Source organism: Apium graveolens, chromosome 1, assembly GCF_009905375.1.
Source record: "Apium graveolens cultivar Ventura chromosome 1, ASM990537v1, whole genome shotgun sequence".
In the NCBI taxonomy this organism is placed as follows: Eukaryota; Viridiplantae; Streptophyta; class Magnoliopsida; order Apiales; family Apiaceae; genus Apium; species Apium graveolens.
The window spans coordinates 198,920,937-198,927,131 of record NC_133647.1 but is presented as its reverse complement, the minus strand read 5'-3'; the positions used below and the strand labels follow the sequence as shown (position 1 = coordinate 198,927,131).

Genomic DNA, 6,195 nt, shown 5'->3' with positions numbered 1-6,195 from the left:
AGGGATGGAGGGAGTACTCCTTCAACAATAGTCTAGTAAAAAATATGTATGAACTATTAATGTAAAACTTGACTTTGACAATTATTCTGCTTGATTATATGTGAACAACCTCGAGTTGTCCTTGCTGTAAAAGTGGTACACAGTACTGCTGACAACCATTACGATTAAAATAAGAATCTGTAACTATTACAATAATATTAATTTGTTATAGAACTGTTGAATATAAAAGCAGCAAATGAAGGTACGGAATGCATATAAAATAGGCTCTGAAAAACCATAGCACACAACCTGGCTTGTATATAAATTACTCGAGGGATCAATTATTACAAAGAGGGAGGTTATAGATACCTTCCCGAGCACACTTTATTCTGTGGTGATCTCTCTTATAACACAAAGCTTGGCGAAGAACAAACACACTGATACAAATAGTAAAGTACGTAGTACATTTATTTTGATAGAATGCTACATGCATCCATCAATATTATTTGTTTTATTCATTACATCTATTAAGTGATGTATATTAAATACATCTTAGATGTTTAAATCAACCGGAAAGGACCAAGGATCATGGTGACACCATTCAACGAGTTAGCTACGATCCCAGTTACGGTAGCTACAAGATTTCCAACGGCGGGGAGGGTGGCGTTGCAGTTAGACAGAGGGGTGGTAACAACTACTCTACATTGGCCAGAGCCAAACAACAGAGAAATAATGTTGGTTAAAAGGCTTAGTACAGAACGGATAATCAAGGTAAAACCCCCTTGTGCATTTGTTGTTGTATTTGCCAAAGTTGTATTTCCGCAGCGCAGTTCCACCGACGCATCTGCATGTTCAAGTACGTGCGTTAACAACGACATACAAATTAAATATTGGTCTTTTATCTATATATAAATTATAGTTGAAGTGCACTGCATATTATATGTGTACTCACTAGGGAAAGGTGGGGGCATAGTCCCATTCATGGGAAGGGTGGTATTGACGGCACAAGAGACGACCCCGCTGGCTGTGATGGTAACGGTCGGTAAAAGGCTTTGAGCTTCAACAGAGGACGGAGCCGCCATGAATGCGGAAATCAAAACCAAGAGGCTGAGGAAGACAGAGCTGTTAAGGGAGGCCATTGATGAGTTTCCAACTTGAAAATGAGGAAAAACTAAAAGGTGTTTATATGTTGTTTTGATGGGAATTTCAGTATTGTGGACATGCTTATTTATACTACTCCATCTGGGCTAGTGACAGGGTTGGCTGACATCAAAGCAGTCACGTACTGTTGTCTTTTCAATAGGGGTCATAGTTTGAACAATATTGTCGTCTAAGGGCATGCCATGACAACTGGTGATGCAAATGACAAAATTGCCGCCCTCTATTCCCTGATCACTTTCAATTCAAATGAGGGTTTATCTAGGGCACAAATTAGACCCTTGCTTTTATGCAATTTTATTGAGCTGACTTATTGTTATTGATGGTGTTTTTTGTGCATATAATTATTAATAGAAGTCAAGTGTTTTTTTATGGTGTTTTTTGTGCATATAAATAGAAGTAAAGTATTTTTTGTAAAATTCAAGGTTTTACATGATAAAAGTCGATTAATAATATTTGTCTGTTGGGTCTGGGGTGTCGATCGTGTATATTGTATATGAGAAAATATTATACTTGCTACCATCAATCACCTAACTATTTTATTTAAAATAAATAAAACTTCACATATATACGGGAAAAAGTTTACTAATGTTGCAGAGTAATAAAATATAAAGGCCAGTGTTAGCCAAAATATCGGAAAATGGAGAGTTATCGATATTATTATCTTGAATAGGTGATTTTTCGCTTTTTACAGATTTGGTCAAAAACGAGTCAAAATCGGACGACGTCGGAGCTCTGATGGACAAAACTTGGACTACTTGTTGAAGTATGGTACTCTGTAGCAACCAATTTCAAAATTATTATAATATCTTTAAAAAATTTCATTGTTTACCCTCGATTGTAATGAATTTGGAAAATCATTATAGTACATCCAATATTTTGTAAAATTTACTGAAAATGTCAGTATATTGCAACCGTTTTTTGACTGACTGATTACGGTATCCAATCTATGGTGTAGTAATTATCAATATTTTATATCGTGATATTGTTTATATAGGGATATAAAACTTTATAATAAGTAAAAATTTTGTGTACAGTTTTGAGCATTAGCATGCACAATTTTCTCATCATCTAGAAAAGCTTCTGATGCAAAATCTCAATTTGACATGACTATGCAATCCAACAGCGTGATCATGTCATCATATCTTTAGTAGAGTGATCATGTCTTTACTCTTCTCGCGTCTCATTACTTCCTTGATATGCTCCAAAAATTCTTCTACATTTGTCTCCTCCACTTCGAACAAACTCGGTCTCAATTAGTTATCATCTAGAATAATAATTGCGACGACTTGTTCTATATATCGCCATGGTGGTACTTTTAAAGGGAAAGACTTTGTTGGAACTTTGTACTTCACATTCTCGTCCAACATAACTTTTAAGTATAATGGTATCACGGAAACCAGTTCGAACCAACCATGATAAAACTTTTTTAGCACAAATTTGAAATCGACATCACAAGACTAATGTGTTGTAGCAAGAGACAATGTTATTCATATGATGACTTTAAAACAACTTTATTCCCAAAAGGATATAAGACATACTACATGTTATTATTTTTGAAGTCTACTGTCTTACCCTAAATTTTGTGACACCAATTCAAATCAAACTAATATGGCGTATTGATTACTAACTCATATGAATTCACATGAAAATTATAAAAAACTGCAACATTCTTGTAATTCAAACTAGCAATGTTAGTCACATAATTTTCACTTAAGGTAGTGACAACTAATAGCTTACTCCAAATAACATTATTTGATGTGACATAAATTTGTAGAGGCAACTTGATTTTATTAACCATATACCTCAAATTAAATTTATCATGATATTTCTAAACTTACCACAATCTTAAAAAATTGGGGACACACCTTACATAATGACTGAATTAAGTTTTAATGTTGCAAATCATAAACCTTTCCATAATTGTTCAAGGATTGATTATGCATGTCTTCAACATGTAGGTAATCATTCTCCTCATCTCCATATATACATCGAAACTCACTTTATTGTTTTCTTCTTCATCCCCATCCTTGTTGTATTCTTTAATCACATCAATTTCATTACAATCTATAGGCATACAATTTTCAAAATCCAGTGTCCCACACACTTCTCCAACTATCTCTGAACCTTTCAAATCTTTGAAAGAAATTTTCCGCAATTACATAACCAAGCTATTTTCTATCATCCATATCAAACAAGCCACCCAATTTTTTTGTTGAGCACATTCATCGAACATATTTTAAGGATTATTGGGTTCATATTATTCAACTAAATCATCTTCTTCCTTGCGCTTCATATATCTTGCAATCATAATCCTCCGGTAAAAACATCTTCAACATCAACAGTTTCATCTATCGCCATATTTTGATCGGTTCTTTCTTTTACCTTTTCTTCTGCAAACCAGTTTATCCCACCAAATCACAGCAACACTCTTTAACCTGATAGTTGCCATCTTCACCAGTTTGATCTCAGGTAAACCCATAACATCAAAGAATCTATCAACATCAATATGCCAATTCAGAAACTCATCAACTCCTAGAGACCCATAGAATAATGGTATATCAGCCTATATAATATAATTATCAATAAGCCGACAACCCATATTTGACTCCAAGTCAGTATTCTCACCAACATGGTATTTCCTGCTTCGAGGGACTTGATTTCGATCAAATCTCTCATCGCTACGGTGCTTGTTTTTGTTATTCCTTTTGAATGTCAACGTATCGACTCGATCTGCGAAAACCTTCAGAGCCACGTTTAAAGCCGTTGTAGCCTCTCAAAGAACTTATTTGATAATTGGTTCTCCCACAGTGAATCAGGTAAAGAAGGGAAAGGAAAAAGCTTGCTTTGATGCAACTGACGTAGAACGGAAGCATAGAAAAAGCTAGCGTTAATCATCGCATGAACTCTTACACGAGAAATCCTTAAGCACCTTGAATCCACAAGGCAATCCTTGAATCTACAACGGTTTCTTGAACCCATAAGAAAGATAAGAGAAAAACTCCTAGAATTTTAATTTCAATAAAAGATTATTAATACATTCACTACAAGAAAACGTTAAATAGACATCACACATTAGACATCAGTTACTAATGCCACTAATGTTAAAAGATGTAATAACATCACCCCGCGTTTATCTAATGTCTTTGTTGTTTGAAGACATCAATTCTTTATTAAATGATTTTTAAAATTGGCTAAAAAAATTTAACGCGCGCCCACTTCAATTTATTTCCCCTTAATCAAAATTGTGGAAATTTTCCCTCTTTGATACCAATTATTTCCCCCACACTTTTTCATAGAAACTAAATTAACTCTCATCTCTCTCTCGTCTCTCACAAATCTCTCTCTCTCTCGTCTCTAACGCCCACCTCATCTGAAACTCTCCATCACACACTCTCTCTCTCTCTCTCTCTCTCTCTCTCTCTCTCTCTCTCTCTCTCTCTCTCTCTCTCTCTCTCTCTCTCTCTCTCTCTCTCGGCTCTCACTACAATAAATCACTTGCACAACCACTCACCTCTACTCTACTTACCACAACCTGCACTCACTTATGTTCCACTCCCCTCCGCCATGTTCAACTCTATTCGATTTGTCAAAACTCGACTCTCACTCACTCGATTCGTTCGAGTAGATACTCAATTCGATTTGTTCGAATCAGTATGCGGGTAAGATAAAAACTTCATGTGTAAAATTGGATTATTAGTTTAATTAAGTTTTAAATTGGGGATTTTTTAAACTGAGAACCCTAATTTCTTTAATCTATTTTTTCTTACTTTTAGTTGGAGATTTGTTTGAATTGATTGAGGATTTGGTTGCCATGGTGGGAACGAAGGAGATGAGACTCACAATTGGTAGTATTTAAACATATTGTGGGACATAGCACAGGTACAGTGCCCACTACAACAAAGATAACTAAATTCCATCCCTCCCCCCCTCTCTCTCTTTCTCTCTCTCTCTCTCTCTTCCTTCATACGCAGCACGCCATCACCTCCACCACCATTAGTGGTGGCTTCGTCAATTCTCCGATTGCTTACAACACACACGCACGCACTCGACCTAACCCGAACCCACACACGGACTCACACACCCAAAACACACACACACACAATTCGCACAGCACACACACAATCACCATAACATCTCTCACACACCATAACACACACAATTTGCAACAAAACTCGTTGTCAGTAGTGATGGGTTATGGCGACGGTCGAAGCAGGAGAGGGTTGTGTTGTTTGTGAGTTCCAGTGTGTGTTACGCATGTTTCATGTGTCAGTATTGTGTGTGTGAGTAAAGCGTGTGTTTGTGTGGGTCGATTACGTTAAACCAACAGTCGAGATCCCCTCCAGAGCTATGATAACACATTATTGCAGGTTTACTTCAACCACAGTGTCTTGAACCTCCTTCTAGAACTACTTGCAACCCTAAGTATTGTTAGCAAAGTCAATTGGTAATGGCGGTGTTATAGCAGCGGAGGGGGGAGAGAGAGAGGTAGGGATATAGAAAGGTAGGGAGATAGAAACGGAGGGTGAAATGGTGAGATATGGAGTTGCCGGAATTTTTTCCAGGTGGTGGCCGGCGGTTGCACGGTTGATGGGTGTGGGTGATTCTATTTTTTTGAAACATTTTATGTTAAAATCGACCGATTTTGGTGTAATTTATTCAGGGGCGGGAGATTCAAATTTCACAAAATCCACCCTCTTAAAAGCCACCAACATACTTCGGTCGATTTTATACTAAAATCTACCGGATATGGTCTATTATAGCTAAATTCCACCAATATTTGGTGGTGGATTTTAGTAATTTTGTTGTAGTGGTCCTTTTATTTTGTTGTATTGTAATCTTTGTTTTATCATATAATCGAAACTGATACTTATTGCTTAATTTAGGAAGTAATGTATATTTTATATTCAAGGTATGCTACAATAGTGATTTATTTTTTAATGTCAAGCGAGGACAATAGACTATTGAAGAACACAGCAAGCTCTCTTCCGACATTGCGCCCGCAAGTGATGGATCATACCTAAGAATGTTGGTTCTTCTCACACGCTGCTTCTTTTT

The 6,195-nt window shown here is 36.4% G+C and overlaps 1 long non-coding RNA gene across 1 annotated transcript; it reads right to left on the bottom strand.

The window, feature by feature from the left end:
• Positions 1 to 277: 277 nt before the first annotated feature.
• LOC141724156 (uncharacterized) lies at positions 278 to 1,165 on the bottom strand. Its single transcript, XR_012576516.1, has 2 exons — positions 932 to 1,165; positions 278 to 823 (listed from the first exon to the last, which is right to left on the bottom strand). It is a non-coding gene; the product is annotated as an uncharacterized LOC141724156 (long non-coding RNA).
• Positions 1,166 to 6,195: the final 5,030 nt, after the last annotated feature.